We start from the raw sequence: 22,664 nt of genomic DNA on the forward strand, positions 1-22,664 counted from the left end.
CAATAAAGACCCCAGAATGTTGTCTCCTTGATACTGTCCGGTCTTTTCTAGGGGCCTCTTTCTCCAGACATCTCCAATAACTTCCCTCTGATAAACATACCTAATAAACACTAGCCAATAGATAGAATTACTTCTCTTTATCATTACTTCTTTATCATTTTGGGCTGTATCTTTTGTTGACAGCTACCTGTGTCTTGGTACTGTAGAATCCTTCAAGGAATGTCTTTAAGAGAAGAGATGGATTGATTAAGCCACAGGGACATAACGGTGTTGATGATGAAAACATAGCTAAAAAGACAACTCTGTTCTACATGGAAAGAAGACTCCTAACTCTTCCCAGGTCTCCTGCTTTTGGGGACAGCTGTACTGTTCAGCAGAAATATAATGCAAGACACAAAGTCAATAGAAGATACCAATTTGCCACATTAAGGAGGCAAAAGGAAATACTATTATATTTTGTTAATTGATAAATTCAATAAAACCAATATATTGGTTTATTTTTAATACCATCTACATTTGTGTAGTAAATATTTAAAATTCAGTGGGCCTTATAGTTGTGCTGCACATCATGGGATATCCCTTTCATGTGAAGGGATGACCACACTGTGCAAACAGGACTACAAACTGAGGGGGGAAAATGTTTGCTCATGTTTCAGTGATTGAAAAAAAAAAGGTAATGGTTTTTATAACTTATTTTATGATGAAAAGCAACCACTGGTGTATTCAGGGAAAAAAAAGACATAATAATTACTTTTGTTCCTGAGAGTGACATCAGAATGTTACAGTACAGACAGAAGGCACCATAAGAATACATAAAGTATTCCACAGATGATAAGGGTCCTGTGAAAACCAACCAAACCACTAGACAAAAGTTTTATTTATTCCTTGGACTCCCAATAGTCATACATAAATACATATATAATATTTTATATAAGTGCATAAATATATATCATATATGCATGTATGATATGATGTATACAAAACATATGGTATACTAAATGTAAGATGCATACAATATTTAAACTCAGTATAAGCTTCCTTACATTCTAAATTGCACCTACAACTTTCTATGATATTTATAATAAATGGAAAGCAGATTTTTGCTTATCATATAGGTAATGGTATTTTAAAATAAAATGGCAACCAAGGATATGAAAGACTTTGTAGTGGTTTAAATGAGAGTATGTAAAAGGAGACTGTTCATTTGTTTCCTGGATGCCTGGCCCAAATAATCACACAGAATATTAACACACTATATTAACTACTATATTACTTGGCCAGTGATGTTAGTTTTAGGTGTATTCTTAGCTAGTTCTTACATCTTAGATTAATGCATTTCTATTAATCTGTGTATCACCATGAGGCTATGGCCTACTGGTAAGGTTCTGGTGTCTTTCTCCTTCGTTGGCTATATGGCACATCTCTGACTCCACCTACTCTCTCTTTCTACCTCTATCTCTGCTCTGATTTCCCACCTGGCTTTACTCTGCTAAGTCATGGGCCAAAACAGCTTTATTCATTAGCCAATAAAAGCAACATATATACAGAAGAATATCCCACATCATTTCCCCTTTTCTGTCTAATTAAAAAGGAAGGTTTTAACTTTAACATAGTAAAATTACATATGCAGAACAGTTATTAATCAAGAATTATAGTTGCAATATTTAGTCCATTTACATTTTGCAAATTAAAGAAAATACTCTATCATCTAAGATGATGTGGGATGATTTGGGTCGGGGCAGATGGGAAACCAAAGAGCAGCCACAGTTTACAAAAATGGTTCCCATAGGTTCATATGCTTGAATACTTGGTCCCCAGCTGCTGTAACTATTTGGGGAGGATTAGCAAATGTGGCCTTGTAAGGGGAGGGGTGTCACTAGAGGAAGCTTTGAGAATTCAGGAGACTCCTGTCATGTCCAGTGTTCTCTCTACTGCTTATTTGTGGACCAAGTTGGGATCTCTGAGTTGTTCCTGCTGCCATGGCTTTGCTCTGCCATGATGAAAGCTAACCCTTCAAAACCACAACCCCAAGTAAATGCTTTCTTTTATAAGTTGTGTTGCTTTTAGTGCTTTGCCACAGCAATTGAAAAATGACTACACAGACCCCTTCAATGAACATCATAAAGGGCTAGTTAAGAAAACCAAGGCATTCAAAAGAAAGATGTAGTAAGATCACTTTGAGTTTGAGGACTGCCTGGTCTACATAGAAACTGATAAAAGGAGTTCTCTAAATAAGAAATACAAATGGCTAATAAACACTTTCAAAAGATGATTTGCATCATCAAGAATATTTAAACGACTTTAAGATCCTGTCTCACCAAGTTAGAATTACTGTCATCCAAAAAGCAATTGGCAGCAAATGCTGGTGAGGATGTGGGAAAAGGGTAGCCCTTATGTACTATTGGTGTAAGGGGAAGTTGGTGCACTCACTGAGAAAATTAGTATGAATGATTCTAAAACAACCACAAATAGGAATACTACATGACTCATCTATACCACCCTTGGACTTAACCCCAAAGGATTCTGTATCATATTAGATACTTACTCATCCAGATTCATTGATGATCTATTCATACAATATAGGAAATAGAATCAGCCTAGATATCCAGTAACTGATGAAAAGATGAGTAAAATGTGATCTGCATACACACTGGAATTGTATTCAGCTATAAAGAAAAATTGAACTTGGCAAGAAAATGGATGGCACTGGGAAATACTGTATTAAATGGAGTAATCCAGAAAGACGCTCCACATGCTCTCACTCCTAAGTGAATCTGATTTAAATTTTGTAGATTGGTGTTAAGTTTGAGGTGTTTGGAGAGCTCTGCAAGCTACAACTCATCTGCGAGATGCAGACAGTGAAGAGGTGGTGGGGAGGGATGGTAAAGCAGGGGATGAGTACTGAGAGTGTAAGGTCTTAGCAAAGATGGGAGCCGAGGGCTGGGGGAAAAGAGTAGGTCAGATGTGGGTTAGTGAAAAAGCTTTCTGGACATCCAGTATTTTGTCAGCTAAGGAAAAATATGATTTAACAGCAATAATAAAAGCAGAAGGAGTGTGAACAGAGGTCCTCTGCATGGGTGAATAATGCTTCCTCCAGAAGAAATATGTTATTAAATGTCAGTGCATAGTGTGGGATATCTCCCTACAAGTTATTGGTTAGGAAGGCCCCAGACACACCCTAAACAACTTAGATTGTTATTTTCATCATCATCACCATCATCATCATCATCATCATCATCATTGTTAATTGTTCTTGGTTGCCCACTGTAACTAGATAATATGACCCTCTTGTGTAACATACCACAGTTTGGTTCCGAAACTCACAAATCAAGCTGGAACTGACTAGGAAACTTCCTCTATGCTGGCTAGCTCTCACAGTGTTAAAATGTGTTTTGCAAGCCACTGGAGGAAAAAAAAATCATCAATGGGCTTATTCAGTGGTAGACTATGCCTGATAGAACACTGATCTGCCACATAAGATATAGCCATTCGTGAAATAATGGTATGCCTGTTATGGGGTAACCAAGTGTTGTCTGATTAGATTTTAGGTCTGTCCACAGCAAAGAACTCATGCCCTCTACTGCAAATCTACTTGGTCAAAATCCCGTGAGTGGGAAGGTCATGTCGTGGTAAGAAATGACTTACTATTGTTGTTTTGTAAAATATACATGTTCTCCATGTGTTTTCTAAATATTTATATTTAAATCTATATATGGTGCTGCTTTCAACCTGGTCAGAAAAACCTTTTTTTCCCACAGTGGGCAGCAGTCAGTTTAGGTTCCTAAATGGTCAAGGTGCTGAGAATTGTGACAATTGAGTGCTCAGTCCTACAATCAATATTTTTATAGCCAACAACCACAGAACATAACTGTAGAAGAGTTATGAAAGAACATAAGAGTCTGAAACTATTACAGAGTGTTACAAAATGCTGTCTTCTGGACATGACTTGGCTGCTGCCCTCACTACTCATGTACAACAGCAGTGGTGACCCAGACAAGACATGCCCAAGATCACGTCAGTCAGCAACCCAGCATGGACTAGACAAAGGCTCCTGAATTCCTTTCCTAGGTAAGGCGCTGTTGGCAGTTGATGGCTGGTAAGGGTGGTGGTGGGGTCTTCTTCAAGTGTGTGGCCACTGGTAGGTTGCCCACTTGCTGGTAGATGACCCACACCTATGCGCATTTGGGCAACTTTTATTGGAATCTCTGGGTCAGAAAAAAGGAGGCATGAAAGTGGATGTTGAGATTCCAGAGGAGTGGGGGAGAGGAATAAGGGGATGACAATGGTCAAGATATATTGCATATAAGAAAATGCATGAAAAAGCACTAAAATGTCAATTAAGTAAAATATCATTAAAAATAAAATGATCACTTTTCCTTTTTAAATTTTTAATACATCCCACATTTAATCACAAGTAATAGAATGATACAGCATGCAGAGACAATAAAGCTGCAATTACTTTAGTAAGCTGTTTTTAAATAATGTTTCTATTCATTCCTTGAGAATTTCATATAGTGTATTTTGATCATTTTCATGTCCCTCCAAAATGCCTCCCAAATCCTCTCAGATCCTCCTCTACATCATTACACACCCAACTTCATTTCTCTCCCTCCCTCTCTCTTTAAAGTACTTTTGAAATTGTATTAGTTGTAATATCCTCATATTCATTGAACGCTACTATTTACAGCATTTACCATATTTTTATTATCATATTTGACTGTACAAAGTTGCTCAAAGTGTGAAAGCTACTTTTCTTCTGGAATGATTAATTTGGATTTTGAAATATATCATTTGAATAATGTGTAACAAATTTATAAGAATTGTTAAATACAAAATTTTATGAAAAAGATTCTATATTTATTTTATATGTAAGAAAGCTTTGCCTGCATGTGTGTATGTGCACCACATGCATGTGTGGTGCCCTCAGGGGACAGAAGAGGGCATTGAATTCCCTGGAATTGCAATCACAGAAAGCTCTGTGATACAATGTGGGTGCTGGGAACTGAAGCTAGGTCCTCCGGCAGAGCTGGACCGTCTCGCCAGCCCCAAAATCCTGTCTGAATAAGTCTGCTTCTGAGGAATAAAGGTGGCATAGCAGCTGGCAGTTCATCAATTATATGTCACCACTTAGGATTTTTTTTACCCCAAGAAATTAAAGGTTACACACATTTAAAAGACCTTCTTTGATGTGCCTGGTTTATCTATCTCAATAGAAAAGTTAATTTTAATCATCATTTGACCATTCTAGAGGTTGTCATCTTCCAAAACAGTCTGTATTCTTTTTCTGTTCTGTGTCTTTCACCTTCTACAATGGGAAGCTACACTGTTTCCACCCCCTTCAATCTGAACTACCATGGAAATCTACACTGGCAGATACAATGGAGCCCACAACCTTAAAACTTAAGACTTTTTTTGCCTTCCTCTTATCACTGTCAGAATCAACCCGGTTCAACTGGGAGCTGAAATGAGCAATAACTTGTATACACATAGACCACGTCCAGAAGGACAGCTATCTGGCAAAAGCCCAAAACAAATTGACCAGCCAGCCCAGAGAAATTGCCTCTGGCAGCCTACAGACTCTTGAGCCCAGAAACAGGTGTCACACTTAAAGTGAAGTCTTGTCATTCAAGTTTAGGATTGTTCAACGACTTTTTTGCAGCAGTAACTAAGCTTCGACACAACTAAGTCAACAACTATTTTCCTTTTGACAAAAGCCAAGAATTGCATCTTTCTATCTCAGAAAAATAAAAAGGACAAGATTTGCCTTCCAAGTAATCTTCCTGGAAATTACACATAGTACTTCCCAGGACTCAGTAGTGGGTAACTTTTGATCTTTGATGGAGGAGGGTCATCAGTCTATGTGTTACTCTCATTGGTTAATAAAGAAAACTGCTTGGCCTGATAGGTCAGAATATAGGTAGGCAGGGAAGACAGAACAGAATGCTGGGAGGAAGAAGGCAGCGAGGCAGATGCTATAGCTCTCCTCTCCAAGATGGATGCAGGTTAAGATCCTTCCTGGTAAGCCACCACCACGTGGTGCTACACAGATTATTAGAAATGGGTTAATCAAGATGTGAGAGTTAGCCAATAAGAAGCTGAAACTAATGGGCCAAGCAGTGTTTAAAATGAATACAGTTTCCATGTAATTATTTCGGGTAAAGCTAGCTGGGCAGTGGGAAGCGGCCTGCTGTTCATTTTACAGATCTTTTTTCATTAACATTGCTTTTAGTATTCAACATGCACGGAGAACTGGAAAGTTCAAAGGCTGTTTACATCAACGTGCATTTGCGATAACTGTATATTATTTTTATAAAATATGTATTCACACTCATTAATTATATTTCCATTGGTGCTGTGAAGCTGCAGAGTAAGTTCATTTGCTTTACAGAAAATTACAACAGCTTTCGGAGAAACTTAACAGTTTTAATACGTGAGACCAATTTCACTACTTTCTCAAGCTCCATTAAAACAAAAATATTTTTCCAAGACATGATCGAAAGTAATAACAAGGAAAAGAGAAATGACTTTGTGGCTATGTCAATATTAAAGGAACACAGGCTAACAAATTTAGCAGATTTCAAAATACAAATCTTAAGCCAGCAAGGAAATGTTGGAGAACAAACCAAGCTGCAATCCTGAATGCAGCCAAGACCCAGAAACTGTCAGCACCAACACAAGGAGTCATCATTGCTGTTTACCCCACATACCCAGGCCTCCTCCTCACATATTATACACATCTCAAATAAGAAGAGGCGTATGACTTACTTAGGTCAATACACAAATGCCACTCACGATGGGTATTTTAATGGCGAGGTTGTAGTTCATCAAGCGCTCTTTTATCTTGTGAAATAGGACACTTATACTGAGACTCCCTTGGTTGGGTCCCTCTGTGTAATGCAGCCGGTTTTCTAAGCCATGGTGATTGGGATTTTCTTGTTACCAATACCATCAATACATTCTAACCTGGCAAGTGAATCACTCTGAATGCAAAAGATATGGGAGAGTAGCAAAACAGAAAGGATGAGAAGAAAACTATCAATCAAGGTTACATCCTGAGTTCTAGTCCTCCTCTCACTGAGAAGTATACAGCACACAGCTCCAAAGTAAAGGCTTCCAGACTAGGTTTTAAAGACAAGGTAGTTACTATGGAGCTCTGATAGCTGGGAACTAGCTATGTCGATCAGAGATCTGCAGGCCTCTGCTTCCTGGTACTGGGATTAAAGGCATGGACACCACCATGCCTTTCAGATATTCAGACTTTTGCATACACCCACAAGCAGGAAAAAAAAAGCTCTTTGGAGAAAGACCAACCATTTGAACTTGAGGCTCTTGAACTCACTGTGAAGCCCTATCTCCCCAGGAGAGTTCCAAAGTTGGTCTCAGATTCACACTCAGAATTCTAATCAACTGCTTAACTCTGATTATATAACTCAGGGAGAATCCCAGAACATTTTGACACAAAATATACTTCTCAATGACATAGAGTGAAGGGATTTGGTGAAAGCTAAGATAATCCAAGAAAAACACTTTTAAAGATATTTTAATTCTTATCTTCAGAGAGGTGAGGAAATAGCCACACTCCTGCAGGAGAACAGGATCCTGTGATTGAGGAATTCTCAGAAAGTCTGAAATTCAAGTGTAACTGCAAATGTAAAACTATAATGCATGTTTTCTTGGAAGTTAAAATTGAGGTTTTCCTAAAAGGTAAAGCATATAGAAAATAGGCCTGGAGATTAGAAGCCCGCCAACGAAATGTATTTCATGATACAAGTCACAAAAGAAAGGGAATTAAAGAGAGAGAAGAAAACTTTCAATTAAATAATTCAAAGGCAAAGGTTCCAGAAAGGAAATATAGAACACTCTGATGAAAAGACCCCTATCATTACAAACCCATTACACCCCACCAGAAAGTGAAAACAGATGCACACCCAGTAAGGCATTCTGAAAATATTACAATGAAGAGATGATTCTACAAACTACAAAGAAGTAAGAAGGACAAAATTGCATACTTAACTAATGTCATAAAGGAAAAGGCTGCAGGAACCTCAGAAACCAAAATGAAAGACCGGAGACAAAAAATAGGCTAAGGAGCGAAAAAATAATTTCCCATCTTGACACTAAGCCTAATGGACAATCAGGGGTTAAGGTCATCTTTGCAGACACGCAGAACTTATTCCTGTTATTTCCCATGCTCTCTATCAGAGAGCCTCTGGGATGTGTATGTCATGAAAATGGCAACAAAATAATTACAAAGGAAAACACAGGATCGGGAACAGGGGCCCCAATTTAAGCAAACAGAGAAATAATACACAGAATGACTGTGAAGGTCTCATGATAACAGCCATGCGACTGAGCTCAGTGAAGAACAGCTCAAGGAAAGGCAAGTGAAAGCACAGTAAGGGGAGATAGCCAAACATCTGGAAGACGACAGCAACTTTATCACTCCATAAAAGGGACACAGAAAATCAACAAAATAAGTCAGAAAATGGTTATGAAATAACAAACTAGAGTAAGAACATGAAAAATACAATTAATGCATTCAGAAATTAGGAACGAAACCTAACAATAGTTTATTGTAATGTAAAGTTCTATGATTTAACTGATTTTTGATTCAATTAAATATGCAATAGTATTGGATAATGAGGAATAGATATAAAAACTGGGAAGATAGAAAGTAAAAAATGTCCATTTATTATAATAAGAATAAAAATATGACACATTGGGTTGAATAAAAATATATCCAGCACACAAATTGACAAAAGGGACATGGCCAAAGAAATAAGTAAAAAATTTGAAAGTGTCTTTGAGGAGGACAGCTGGTAGGGAAAGGAATGTCATAATGTTTTACAATGACTGACTTAACAAATCCATATAATTGAGAACATTAGAAAAAGAAAAGAAAGAGAAAGGAAGGGAGGTAGAGAAGGAAGAAGGAAGGAAGGGAGGGAAAAAGGAAAAGAGGGAAGGGAGATGCGAGGGAGGGAAAGATTATGTCACCTAATTCAACTGACAAAGCTTTTCCCAGTGTCAAATGAACTTAGAGCCACATCCTTTCTTTTAGAATATTTCTTCACTTTTTTGATTACAAAAATCATGCTACTACGAACACATATGACAGTCAGTTCACTTCTCAGTTATAAAGTGCATACCTTAAAAGACACAGAGACAGAAGGTTTGAACAGCTGATGGAGGTTCGGACTTCCCTGTGCTATGCCTGGTGTACGAATGATCTTAGGCATCACTGGCTTATGCTTCCTAAAGACACTCTTTACTGTTTTGCTCCCAAAGGCAGCTCCATCTGCTTTTATCACAAGTAGATGATGGTAAAGACAAGACTCTCAGGTGAGAATTATCATTTTGATTTAGGGGACATCTGAGAGGATGGTTAGGTCACTCTCTATTCATGTTGCATATTTCAAGGATAAAAAAAATTATAGACAGCAACTGAAAGTTTATTTAGAAGAGGAGGTGGAAATGCACAAGCTGGGAGGCAGCACAGGAGACTCCAGTGAGTGAGCATTGCTGCCCTGGGTAAGGCCAAGGTGTGTCTTTACTCTTGTGACCTATTTCATAATAATGAGTGGTGCTGATCGTATTAAAACTATTCAGGCATGCATGCCATATTAAGAGTTGTGTAATTATGTTTCCAGTGGTGAGGTGGCCATGTGTACTGTTTACAAGTGTTTACAAGTGATGGGCTTGTAACCCCATCCATAATCTTCGAAGTTTTCTCTATCCTTACATGGGGGTTTTATAGAACAGAAAAACAATGACAACGAAGCAAACAAACAAACAAAACCCCAGCAAATTTTCTTCATTTTAATTTTTAATTTAAATATAATTACACCATTATATTCTTACTTCTCCTTTCATCCCTAACCCCATGTGTTCTCTTTGCTTCCTTTCATAATCATGGCTTCCTTTTCTTTAACTATTATTGTGGTGTGTATACAGATGGATGCATACACAACCCCACACATATGTCTATAAAACATAAATACAACCTGCTCAGTCTGTCTAGAATTATTTCACCATGGATGATTTCAGAGCTGATCACCTGGTATTGGATAAGCAACTACGGGGCTCATTCCTGAGGAGAAATATTTCTCCCATTTCCCAAACTCTTAGTTGCCGATCATCTATGTCTTTGTATATGGGTGGCCTCCGTGAGATTTCCATCTCCAATATTAGCCTGCCTATTGGTACTGTACTCGTTTAGGTCTGGTTGAGGCAGCCATGCTGCTGAACCTTCATGGGTGTAGCTTTTCTGACATTTCCAGAAGACAATTTCACAGGAGATTGCTGGGTCCTCTGGTTCTCAGTCTTTCTGCACGCCCCCGCCCCCACTTCACATTGTGACCTGAGCCTTGAGTGCAGGTGTTGTACTGTAGATGTATGAATGGGGCTGGGCACCGGACGGTCGCCTTGTTTTCTGTATGCTGACTGTGGTTTTCTGTAATGACCGAATGATGCAGCATCCCATGATGGGACCCTGTATCCCTACCACTTGGAGCAGAGCTTTTCCAAAAATGTGACCTTGCTTTCATGGAGCTTTGACATGAGAAAAATAGATACATTTCTGTTAAGACACTGAGATTTATCACGAAAACCAATGACTATCATGACTGATGCGGAGAGAAGTTTTGTTTCCTAACATAAATAAACCAAGAACGGAAGATACGTTTAAAAATTGCATGTGTTGTTGGCCCAGCGGTGGTGGTGCACGCCTTTAATCCCAGCACTTGGGAGGCTGAGGTAGGTAGATCTCTTTGAGTTTAAGTACAGCCTGCTTTTCAGAGGGAGTACCAGGAAAGGCTCCAAGCTATACAGAGAAACCCTGTCTTGGAAAATAAAAACAAAAACAAAAATAAAAGCAAAATAGAGTTTGTTGCCAATAGCTTCTCAAGTAAGACTTTTTGCCCACCTCCCCCTCACTCCCATGTTAGAATTTTCTCTGCTTTGAGCTTACTCAGATCTTGCGCACATAGTCAAAAATATTAAGAGTTCATGTACAAATGTCCTGCTGTGTCCAGGAAAGAGGTTTTTTTTTTTTTTTTTTTTACAGTCATTCAGCACCTCAGGCTCTAACAATCTTTCTGCTCCCTCCCTAGTGATAATCACTGAGCCTTGAAAGGAAGAAGTTTGATGGAGATGCCCCATTTGGGGCTGAGAACTCTGCAGAAGAGTTCTTGCTCATTGATGGCTGCTGGGAGAGGGAGAGTTACCATTCGGTAGCAGCATGATCCACCGTGCTCCACAGGATGGCTATACAACCAAGAGCACATGGTCAGCACAAATCGGATTCAATGGGTTTTTAAAATGAAAACACAAAGTTGATGGCTAAGAAGGGGGTAGTGTTGGGATGACTTAGATGGGAGGAGTTAATATGATCAAAATACAATGTATTAAAATCCCAAAGAACTAACATATACATAAAATAAGAAAATAGTACTTATTGAAGGTCTCTACATATTGGCATCTAAATAAGGACCACACACCAATTCAACCTGATTTCAGTGACTCACTATACTTTCAACTGAACTACATGCAATTTATCTTTAAAGGGACAAGAAATAACTATACTTTCCAGGTGTCTTTTTTGTATTCTGTTTCATATGAGTAAGACTGTAAGTGAACCAGACTCTTTCCCACAGGGATTGAGAATATACATATCAGTATTCATGAACATTAGTAAAAAATGCTATTATTATTGAGCTTTCCCTTTGGGATATGAATCCATTTGAAATTTATTCTGTGAGTTTTAAGTTTCTCTAGCTATTATCTTAGGGGTTTTTTTCCAGAACATTTTTTAAAATTATTCAATAAGCAAATAAAAATAAAATTTGTGGCAATAAGCTGCAGTGTCGTATCCAACCAAATTAATTATATGATTCACTCCAGGCACTGGCCTTAGAACAGACAGGGAAAGGCTGTTATGTAGAGTCATTTCTAATACTAGGAAGGGATTGTAACAAATTGCTGGTACAGTGAGTTACTTTTCTGTTTCAAATGCCTTTTCTTACACAGGTTACTCCACAGTAGAAGGCCTGTCTAAATTGGCCCTTCAGCGTAAGGGAGACACAAAGTCATCATTTCTCTCAGCCAAAGGGTTTCCTAAGGCTGAGCCTGGGTGACACACAGGAGTAATGGAAAAGCTGGGCAAAGCCAAGTCACTGGAGAATCCAGCCCACGCTCCTGACAGCAATTAGCATTTATATAGCAGGGTATACATTTTAACTAATTAATCTCACAACACCCTCTTGGGCCTCCTGCCCATTCCCACATTCCATGCCAGGAAGTGGAGACAGAGAGATTCACTGGCTTCCTCTCGCCCCAGTGATAGCACAAATAAAAGCTGCCCGCACATAGATCCAGGGCACTTGTTTCAAATCTATGCACAGACATTCAAAGCAGGGTATTTCCCACAGGAAAGCTGTTCATATATTTGTATTTATTAAATATTTATTGAGAGCCTGCTGTGGCACTGAGCTGAGTGTTGGGGCGGATAAGAATGCAGGATGTTCAGACACAGAAAAAGCGAGAACAAAGCTCTGCATTGTGGAAGACCTACAGTAGAATTCCTTTCCACATGGAGCTACTTTCCATATAAAATTCACTTTTGATGCGAAACAAGGAAAAATGCTTCCTTTCGTGTAACACACATAACCAACCTATGTGGCAACAAACTTCAGGGGTCTCATATAAAAGATCACATATAAGTTTTTTTTTTGTCTTCTTGATGTGCCACATGAAGTAAATGAAATTAAAAAGAGTAACTTTGACTCAAGATTATAGAACTTTTAGCCCATGATCTTATTGCTCTTGTTACGGGCTTCGGCGATAAAGGAGGAATCTTTGAATCCTGGAAGTCTGAAGGAAACAGAGGAAGGACAGGGCCTCGGTTCCCATATCCCCCAGAAACAAATTCCTCTCCCTAGGCTCCACCCCTTAAAGGTTCTACAGTTTTCTACTGTTCCAGGCTGGTACCTAAGCCTTCAAGGCATAACATTCAAGATTCAAACTATGGCAATGTATTGGTTTAATCTACATAGTAAGCCTGAATTGGTGCTACCCCACAATGAAGTTAATGGTCTTCATAAAGCTAATACTGAAATATGATTGCCAAAACGAACTAATGGAACAAGCAAAGCTGGTTTTTCTAAAACATACCGCCTCTTCCCAATAGTCTGCCACTTAATGAGCACCTCAAGTGAGAAGCTTGGCACTTGTGTCTTCATGTTGAATTCATCTTCTTTCTAATTTCCACTGTAGAAAAGTTTTTTTGCTCAACTCTACATATAGCCATATTAGTTACATAAGGAATGCCCTTATGGAATTGGTAAAAAATAAGTCATATAGGGTTGATTGATCCTAAATTTTTCTAACCTCTCTTATCTGTCTTTCAGGCTGAAATCTCTTAGAAAAGAGGAAGCACAACGTTTTCAAGATTCCAGGAATGGTGAGCTTCATAAGTAGATCATGGCAAGATGAGACTGTCCCCACATAGAACTACTACCTCATGACAGGAACTGAGGCTGAATACTGATGGGAAAGGAGCTGCATTGCTCTATAAGCAATATGACTTCTAGGCCTTGTAAAACCAGACATGAGACAATAAACAACCCAACCAACAGGTGACCAAGGCTACTTGAGGACACATACTTTTCATCCCCACTGCAACTCTTTTCTACTTAAACTTGAAAAGTCACATCTTCTGAAGAGTATGCTGAGGACACTAATCCCTTTATCTTCCTGATCTAACTACGTGGAATACTAAATTAATTTCTTGATTTTCATCATTACTATTCTATTTGTCTTTTGGAGTGAATGGTCAGACTCCATAATTTGGATACAAATCAGGAGCCTTTCTATCTTAGAACTCATAACAATAACCAAAAAATAGCATCTAAAAATAAGCATGGAAGTGGGCGGTGGTTGTGCATGCCTTTAATCTCAGCACTCAAGAGGCAGAGGCAGGTGGGCCTCAGTGAGTGCGAGGCCAGCTTGGTCTACAAGAGCTAGATCCAGGACAACTAGGACTGTTACACAGAGAAACCCTGCCTCAAAAAGCCAAACAAACAAACGAATGAATGAATAAAACAAAAATAAGCATGGAAATATGTGGTTTTGTAATTTCATATAATAAAAAAGAGTTTATTTTTATTATAATTTTATAATAAAAAAGAGTACAGGATGGCGGTGGTGGTGCTGAGAGTCCATCGGGATTATTATCAATTCATTTTTACATTACGAACTGGAGTGTAATGTTGATCAGAACACTTTAAAAATCTTGCCATTAGAATATTCTAGTACTGCTATGTGACAACAAAGAGCAGTGAAAACACAAAGGCTGGTCTTACATCCAATCTGAGGGCTCACTTAATTTCGTGTTTTCAAGTGGTATGTGTGACCCAAGGTGTGAGCCAGTGATAAGGTAAGCAGCCACATCCATCGAGCGTCATGAATATCACGAATAAATCAGTCAACCCAGATGAGTTTATGTAACAAAGGCAGGAATTTCAGAACGAAAACAAATAGGTGTCCAAACAGAGCAAGCGTGTAGCAAAGAGCATCAGGGTTGGGGAATCAAAGACATGATTCAAAGGCAGGCTCTGACACCTATTGGCTTTGTTCATTAATTGCTAAGCCACATGCTAAGCATCCCATTGTGTGTGCGTGTTACAGGAGGGTCTCATAGACACTACAAAGACCTTCTAAAGCTCATAATACCCCAAACTACTAATACCAGATAACTGTCACTAAACAACATAGTAAAATAAGGAAAGACATATATAGTAGCCTGTTGGAGACTGACAAGTCAATGTGGTTCGACATAACCACAGAACCTGGTACGGTGAGTGGGTCATGGATGGCAGAGGAAGCAAAAAGAGTGGCGCAGAGGGACCCGGCATTAGCACTGATGACTCTTGACTATTTTCAGCACCTTTTTGACGTCCAAGAATCGAGGCTCCTCGTTCCACAGACTTGTTATGAAGCATGAAAGACACTACAGTATGAATCGCCCATATGCTAGGAAGTTTCATCTAACTACTAGTTATAACTAACCTGTGGATTGCCATTCTTAGTTGGGGCAGATCTCCATGTCTCTGACAGGTCTTGTTTGGGCATGTCCCATCTCCTGTCCTCCTATGCCAACCTCTTCCCTTCTTTTAGAGTTGGAGAATTTCAACTTTGACTCATAGCTACTCAAAATAAAGGTGACATTTTCCAGCTTGTCATTCACACACATGTGGTATGAAAAGTAAGTGGAGCCAATGGAATGAAACTATCCTAGGGTAGAGTTCAGAACTCTTCCTGGAGAGACACTGAATAGCTTCTGCACCCCATCCATATCCCTCCCTCTATCTAACTGCGTGGAACAAGGGCGTGGGAGTTGCTGTTCTTTCACAGGTTGTAAGCATGGGACATGCTAAAGTTGCTGAAACAAGGAGGGATTTTGGAATGCTTGTACAGTTGCTTTGCTGGTCTTGAATTTTCTCCTCTAAGTTTTACGTGAAAAAGAAACACTTTTATATCATATTCTATCTACATCCTATTCAAAGTATGGTCCTCGAGCCATCAGCACCCCAGGAGCCTGACAGGACTGAAGTGTTGGGACCCCATTTGAAATCCAAATGCACCAGAGTTTTCAATTTAAAGACGCTGTGCTGACCCTTGGGCCTACTCAAGTTGGAGGCTCATTCACTAGAACACACGCTTACTTTGAGTCTTCTTATTTGTAGCCAATTTATCAACCCTGACATTGAGGTCTCATCTCACCTGTTATAGTGAGTGCTCTAACCATTCCTAAGGTTTTATCACACCCACGGGTCTGTGTCTCTTTGATTAATATTTAAATTTAAAACATGTTTGACCTTTCATAGAACATTTAAAGTATTTAGGCATTTCCCTGGCACTGTCTTGCCAATAATACCCAATTTTCAAAATTTTACAAATGACATTGGTAGAGAATATGACACGTCACAAAATATTGAAACTTAGATATCACTTACTTGAGAGGGAATAGAAGGAAAGTCTCAAGCCAAGGTATAGAAAATACCTCTGAAAGATTCATATTTGTCAACAAAGCCATCAAAGGGAATGAGATGGAAGTGAGAAGGGGGAGGGGAGCTGAGTGGCCCAGAGCGCCCATCATCCATCCTCATGTCACTTCTGCTGTTCAATAGTCCTGGGCTAATAACTTGGCAGATGGCTTTCCTGGACCAGATAATTAGAAATACCTTACTTCCACCAAAAAAAGGAATTTTCTTGATTGAGTAATTTGAAGAAAATAAGAAATAGCCCTGGGCAGATGATAGCAGATGATGAGGTTTGTCAGATAAGGGAAAAATGCCAAATTCGGAAAAAGGCGCAGGCTGGGGAGGGAAATCCACAAGGCACCCTTCAGATGTGTAGTTAGAGATTGCTCCGGAACAAGCTTGCTGCAGAGTTACTCTAATCCTCCATGTAACACCAGCTATTTCTCTTTACACTGCCCTAATGGCTGTCATTTTATATCAATTGCAAGTGGCAGCCTTGTCTGATTTCCAAGCAAAAGCCCAGTGGATGTGCTTACCAGTCAAACACAAAAACAAAGAGAAAGGGAGAGGGGAGACCAGGAAGTAAAGGGAATAGAAAGGTAGAACACACAGGCCGATTAGATGAGAACCACCAATTAGGAAGTTTAAATTCAAAACTACAGCAGCTGATATCTGACGTCACAGAACAAATTATCTACAACATTGCTCAGAGCCAGTGGTCTTTCCGACTTCCCGGTACTACCGAGTCAACACACAAGGACACCTAAATGGCTTCTTGTTTTTCATTCGATGTCAAGCCGAGGGTCCTCGCTTTGAGAGCGCAAGTGATACTTTCTACAGTTTTTCTTCTGGCAGAGGACTTTAACAACCTTGGTCAATCCTAGAGCATTTTAGTCCTCATAGGTCTCGACAAGCTGCTTGAGGTCTCCAGGCTTCTCTTGATAGCTGCCACAAAGCCATTTCACAAATGATTTGGAAGCATCAGCAAAAGACCATGAATCCTCAGGCCTTTATGCCCACAAAGGGTCCAGAGCCGCCCTGCCTGCAGGTGGGCACAGGAAGGACAAAGGTGGGACAGACCCTGTGGCTGAAAGGGTCTGCTGTTCTCATCACAGAACAACAGAGGTTAGCATGCTAAACCATGGCTTCAGGGTGTGATGTTTCTGTCCCACGGTCCCATTATTTCCTTTACCCAAAATGACTCTAATGAGGATCCTCATGCGGCTGAAGGGAATGCTTTTCTTTGCAAGGCTGTTACAACAATAAATAACCTGGCTTATGTCAAAGGTGGCACGGTACACTAGGGAGAGTCTAAGCAGTCATTAGCTGGCCTTTGCCTTTGCACTCCTCCCTCTCTTTCTCCCGGACAATCTTTTCTAATCCACAATTAAGATGTAAAGATCCAACTACTATTATGGTTTAACACTCAAACAGTATCCAGTCCACTCTCTGCACTCTCTGTATGTTTATTATTATATGATATTTAGTCAAGATCTTATGAGTACTAAGGAGCATGCATACACACACATACACACACAGATACACACACACATATATACTCATACACACACACACACACACACACACATATATATACAGACATACATACATATACTCATATATACATACACATACACACATACACACACACATATATACAGACATACATACATATACTCATATATACATACACACACACACATACACACACACACACACACAAACACATATATGATGACCAGAATCTGTAGGTTGTCAATAAAGAGTAGGCTCCAGCTCCCACAGGCTACCTGTAATACAGATGAAATGAACCCCGCCAAAAAAGACTGAACAGTGTCACAATATGTAAAGTGGGGGAGAACAAACCAAGCCCTTCATATGCCCAAAGCAATGTCCCTTTGAAGGATACAGCTTTGAAGGATGTCAACTCTAAGACAACCACGATTCCAATCTTCATTCTGCTTCTTCCTAGCCCACACGGCATGTGTAAATAACTTGATGCCCCCTTACGTAAAAGAACACGCTTTTGAAGATAAAATTCAACTACAATTGGCAGCATGTTTAGCAGAGAGCATTTCATGTAGCCCTTGCTATGAACATCATTACCTTCTTCCCTCTCAATTCCAAACTCAGGACAGCCAACTCCTGCTATGAAATGCTACTGATGGTTAATTTATGATGCCTGAGCTCCAACACCTTGCTAAGAGTATAGGATTATAAAGGGGCTTTAAAAACATTTGGAGGAGTCTAATTTTACAAATAAGTTATAAGCTAATGAGTTAGCCCAGAGCTATGTTCGTGAACTTGATGTCGAAACACGGCTCACTAGCGTCTTTCTTTTTCACCTCAAATCACATGTACTTTATACTCTACCACGTTAATCACATAAATATTTTGGATATACAGAAATATAACTATTCTCAGTCAATGTCAGAAAAGAGTATATATGCACAGTCTCTTTTAAAATAGAGGACAAAATTCAGGAGTGAAGGCAGTGTACACAAGTCATATAGGTACTTGAATGTGGAAGCAAAAAGCTCAAGAATTCACCCTCGCCCTCAGCCAGATAGTGAGTTTGAGACCAATGAGGGCTACATGAAACACTGACTACGAAAATGAAGGGGGACAGTGGAGTCAGGACTTAGTGGTTAAGATATTTACTGCTCTTGTATAGGACCCAACTCTATAACCACCTATAATGACAGTTCCAGGGGAGCAGCAATGCCTTCTGGGCTCCATAGGTACTTCTACACATGTGCACATAACCACACAAATATACATACATTCACATAGATAAAAATAAGAATGAATGCCAAACATGATTGTACACATCTTTTATCCCAGCACTCAGAAGGGATAGTCAAGGAGGACCTATGGTAGTTTGGGCCAGCCTAGTGTGGACAGAGAGTTATAGGAGGTCAGTTGGGAACACATAGTGAGATCTTGTATCAAACAAAACAAAACTCAGTGGAAGTAAATAAAAGTAAAATGTCTACAACTACCTAGAAAAAACTGATACACTAGAATTTCACCAGTGGAACACAGGCCATAGTTGAACCTGTTTATTTGATCAAACCACTTAAACACATGAATTTTATCCTTATTTGCCAAATTAAAAAAAAAACTGATGGTTAGGTCTTTACTTAAGCAAGCACTGCTTCCCATAAGTGTGGTGCCCATAAAGAAGGATCTAGAAGCTCTGCCTCTATCCAAGAGTACATGAACAAAGTAGAACACTGATGAAAGCCCCTGTTTTACGGAGTTGTGGGTATGACTGAATGAAACCCGACAGGAAAAGTTCACCTGGCTCCTGGCCTGCGGTAAGAACTTCTGAGTTTGGGCTACAATTGTACAGAGAAGGAAACATGAATTATCTTGCAATTCCGCCTTTGTACTTTTATGAGTACAGAGAATTCTTTTAGAGAATCAGGGCAAAAACATTGAAAATGAAGACTTCAGTCATAGGATATGGCAAGCAGACTGACTCGCTTAGGAAGGTATCACTACCACTCAGCAGAATGGAAACTGAACATCCTCCAGGAACCCAAGTGTCTCTGGAACCTTCAGTCCATGTTTGCCTCATTTCCCAGTGGGAGGTTCATTCCATCAAAGCAAGTAGAAACCTTCAGGTTTCATTTTGGGACAAGGTGACTCTCCCATTGAACAATTTGCAGCCATATTTTACTCACAAGAACAAAAAATCAGAGGAAAGCACAGCTTGTGAGCCCTGCCAGAAACCTCCCTGCCATTTCTGCAGACATTGCCTGGAGCAAAAGAAGCCTACTATTGTAATCACCTGCCAGAGGAAGAGATGCAGGCTCCAACCCTGCCACTGCGTTTAACAGAGGCATCACCGGTGCACATCACTGGGGTCTCATCCAATTTTAATAATGTGTCAAATACGCATATTTTTCTTGAAGGCTGGTAGTGACAAGCAGAAAACAAAAGATTCTAAGAGGTACTCGGGTGAAGGAAGCATCAAAGCTGAGTGCATGAGAAATGGATCTTAGGAAGGGCCTGGGAGTGATAACGCGGTGACAGAGAATTCAATAGGCAGGCCTCAGAGAGGCTAGATTTTCCGTGGTCAAGGAACTATGGTCAGAAAACAGAGCTAGTTCCCGGGAAGCAAAGCAGGGAGGAGGGCACATGCTATTGTGAAATTCCCTTCCCATTCAAAATATTCAAGTTACCTGTAACTCTAAGTGCATCTTAAAAAAAAAAAAACTAATGGAAATCTGAGTGGGAAAGGACTTAAGAAATCATTTGGCCGCAGATGTTTTATTCAGGTTTGTTTTAGAGCAGTGTGGTGAGAGAATGCGTGAGCTCAAAGACGGTTAGGGACAGGCACAGGGTGAAGCTCCCCTGGAATTCCAGCTGTTCAGGTAAAATCAGATACAAAGGTGTTCTCCTTACACTCCTTATCAGTCTGGTTCCCTCTTCTCCTCAAAAATTAGAGGGTAACTTTTGTAACCCACATTTCTATCCAGCATCTTGACTCACTATACTCTTAAAGTTGAGAACGTTTGTCTCCTACATAGTCATTGCTGAAAAGAAATCAGAAACTGACTTCTCTGAAATCCGGAGTTCTTAAGAGAAACAAAGCATGGCGTGGCTCTACAAATCCTCACAAATCACAGGACAACACTCCAAAACACCTAACTCCCACTTTGAAGCAGAGTCACGTGGTGACTTCTTTCCCTAACCATTCACGCCCGCCACCCACGGCGAACCCAGCAAAAAGACTGCCACCTATGAAAAACTCAACAACTATGAGGAAGTGGCCAAATTAAAATGAGCAAAACAGGATCTGGGGCAGGAAGAAAGACCTGAGGTCCTATGAAGAGGGCGTTTAGAAGTTAAAAGGTATGGCTATAGTAGCCCAAATATGTCTGCAAGTGCACATACCTATTGTGTGTGACTGTGTGTAAGTGTGTGTGTACATCTTTGCACATATCCCAAATCAACACTGCCAAGTTCAGGACATTAATCTTCCTGGGACTCCCAGTCTTCCAGGGCTATATCTCTCTGCCTCATGGAAACAATCGTGAAGCTGGCTGCACAGAAGGAGGTGAAGTAGCTTTTTATTTCACCCCCTGTGAGGGAGAAAACTGCCCTAATCCCATCACGTAGGAGTCATTCCCTTCTTTCTTACACCACTCCTCATCCAAGACTAGAAAGTTGTCAATTGTAACCGAATGTGTGTGATTGATACCGGTTTCTGCTTGGTGGTCCTTGTTCCACTGTGGGGTTGGGAAAGAGGCAACCAGGGCAAGCTGGGGAGTTCAGAGAGCTAACGAGGCTACCAGGGCAAGCTGGGGAATTCAGGGAGCCAATGAGGCTACCAGGGCAAGCTAGGAGATTAAGTGAGCCAATGAGACTACCAGGGCAAGCTGGGGAGTTCATGAGGCCAGTGAGCAGTGGAGTTTCCACACACCAGAGCAAATGCTCTGCCCACATACCTTCTCGGTTCTCAGGACACACTCAGCCTCAGAACTCATGTACAATCTTTTCCCTCAAATACTTTATATTCTTGGATTCTTTATCTTAAGAATCATCTCCACCATGTTCTTTCCACTGTCCTGTAGCAATCCACCTACTAAATCACCTGTTTTCTTTATTTCTTTCTTTTCCTATTTTAAAGAGGATGTAATTATGAACCCCAAGATGACCTTGAACTCTCAACCCTCCTGCTTCAACATCTCAAGTTCCCGGCAGGTGCTACAATCCCCAGCTTGACTCTTTCTTTGACTTTAGCAATTAATCATCAGAGAAATCCTTTAAAACTGTGTTACCACACAGCATTGCCCCTAAGGTATATTGTGTGAGAATCTCAGGAGAAAACAGTATCATCGGGTCATAAAATGGGGCACTTTGTTACAGACCTCATCACCTCATTACTGAACATTTTTCATGCAGCAATTATTAACTATTTGACGTGGCATGTTTAGGTATAGTGCCTGCATGGGTGTACACATGTGGTGGTCAAAGGCAGATGTTGGGTGCTGTTATCGTTCTCCATCTTTCTTTTTTAAGATTTTTTTTTAAAGAAAAAAAGCACTTTTTTCAAGTGTTTGCCATCATGTGTGTGGCTGGTGCCCTCAGATCTCCTATGACTACAACTGCAAATAGTTGTGAACTACGATGTGGCTGCTAAAAACGGAACTTAGGTTCTATGCAAGAAAAGCCAATGCTCTCATTTGCTGAACCATCTCTCCAGCTCATCCATATTATTTTCTGAAACATTATATTTCACGGAATCTGAAGCTCACTGTTCGGGCTAACCTTGATGACCACCCTAGTATCTAGCTGCCCCATGTCTATGATTGAGTTACAGACCTGTGCCACCATGGTTACAGACCTGTGCCACCATGCCCAGCTTTATGTGAGTGCTAGAACTGACCTTGGGCCTTTACTTACATGATGAGAATTTTCCCCACTAAGTCTTCAGGAAAACTCTTCCACATAGTTTTAGCGCTTGTTCCCTTTACAAAATGAGTAGGAAGAGCCCATGTAAAATAAGGGACATCCACACAATACAACAGCAAGTATGCAGAAGACAGGGAGTCTAAACCAAAGTGGCTTTCTCGAGAATCCAGCATCTACTGTAGACTCTGCCCAACTACT

General features: G+C 40.0%; 1 protein-coding gene across 6 annotated transcripts in view; it reads right to left on the bottom strand.

Moving 5' to 3' along the window:
• Positions 1–22,664, bottom strand: part of Il1rap (interleukin 1 receptor accessory protein) — a 139,159-nt gene that overhangs the window by 51,844 nt on the left and 64,651 nt on the right. The gene's annotated exons all lie outside the window — the stretch shown is intronic.

This window comes from Myodes glareolus, chromosome 2 (genome assembly GCF_982192425.1).
Source record: "Myodes glareolus chromosome 2, mMyoGla1.1, whole genome shotgun sequence".
Lineage (NCBI taxonomy): Eukaryota > Metazoa > Chordata > Mammalia > Rodentia > Cricetidae > Myodes > Myodes glareolus.